The sequence below is a fragment of the Mandrillus leucophaeus genome, unplaced genomic scaffold (genome assembly GCF_000951045.1).
Source record: "Mandrillus leucophaeus isolate KB7577 unplaced genomic scaffold, Mleu.le_1.0 Scaffold104, whole genome shotgun sequence".
Classification (NCBI taxonomy): Eukaryota; Metazoa; Chordata; class Mammalia; order Primates; family Cercopithecidae; genus Mandrillus; species Mandrillus leucophaeus.
The window spans coordinates 289,255-290,656 of record NW_012098543.1 but is presented as its reverse complement, the minus strand read 5'-3'; positions in this window follow the sequence as shown (position 1 = coordinate 290,656).

The following is a 1,402-nucleotide window of genomic DNA, read 5'->3' as shown; positions in this document are numbered from 1 at the left end:
AGCCACCCAAACCGCGACTCATTCTCCATGGAGGCCCAGGCCTCCTGCTCCATGGAGCAGGCAAAAGCTCCCTGGCAGCTGCAGCTGCCCAGACCACATCTTCAGACTCAGGCATCCCTGCACTCTTAGGGGCCTGGGAAGGCTCGTGAAGGCTGGGAAGTTCCTCCTCCTGCTGCCTGGCTTCTACCTGTTGTTTGGTGACTGCTCCTCTCTCAAAGAAGTTAGGGCCTGAGCCTGGGCACCATTAATGGCAACAGGAGGCAGACAGGTTCCTGGGCAGAAGGAGGTGGGTTCCCAATAAGGCCCCACCTTCAGGCCAGGGAGAGCCTGAAGGCTGGGGGCCGGGCTGCCGGTTCCAGTTCCGCAGACCTGGAGTAGGGACTTGTGGTGCCTTTTCTGGGACCACCTATGGCTGCCCATAGCTACTTAGGAGGTGAGGCAGGAGAATCGCTTGAACCCGGGAGGTGGAGGTTGTGGTGAATGAAGATCTTAACATCGCACTCCAGCCTGGGCAACAAGAGTGAAACTCCATCTCAAAAAAAAAGAAAAAAATCCAAAACAATGACAAAAGAGTAAAGCAGCCCAAGGGAAAAAGACAGATAACATTCAAAGAAATAGCAGTTATATAGAGCAGGGTTACCCGAGTCCGTGGCCTATTAGGAACCAGGCTGCACAGCAGGAGGTGAGTAGGGGGGTGAGTGAGCGAAGCTTCATCTGTATTTACAGCCACTCCCCATTGCTCACATTACCACCTGAGCTCTGCCTCCTGTCAGATCAGTGGCGGCATTAGATTCTCATAGGAGTGTGAACCCTACTGTGAACTGCACATGCAAGGGATCTAGTTTGTGCACTCCTTATGAGACTCTGATGCCTGATGATCTGAGATGGAACAGTTTTATCCCTAAAACATCCATGCACCCCTCCACGTCTTCCACAAAATCAGCCCCTGGTGCCAGAAAGTTTGGGGACCGCAGATCCAGAGCATCAAAATAACCACCAAAAATAGTAAACAGTGTATTATGGCTTCGATATACGGAAAGGAAACAACTTCCCAACCTAGAATGTTGTACTCGTTGAAAATAACAAATCTTATATGTGAATGAACTAAAGGATCAGGTTAGAAGAAAACGTTTGGTTGAACTAAAACAATTAATGTTTTGTTTCCAAGAGACACAAAAGCGTGGAAAGGTTGAAAGTAAATGAATAGGCAGGGCGTGGTGGCTTACGCTTGTAATCCCAGCACTTTGGGAGGCTGAGGCAGGTGGGTCACTTGAGGTCAGGAGTTCGAGACCAGCCTCGCCAACATGGTGAAACCCCATCTCTACTAAAAATACAAAAATTAGCTGGGCATGGTGGTGCATGCCTGTAATCCCAGCTATTCAGGAGACTGAGGCAGGAGAAT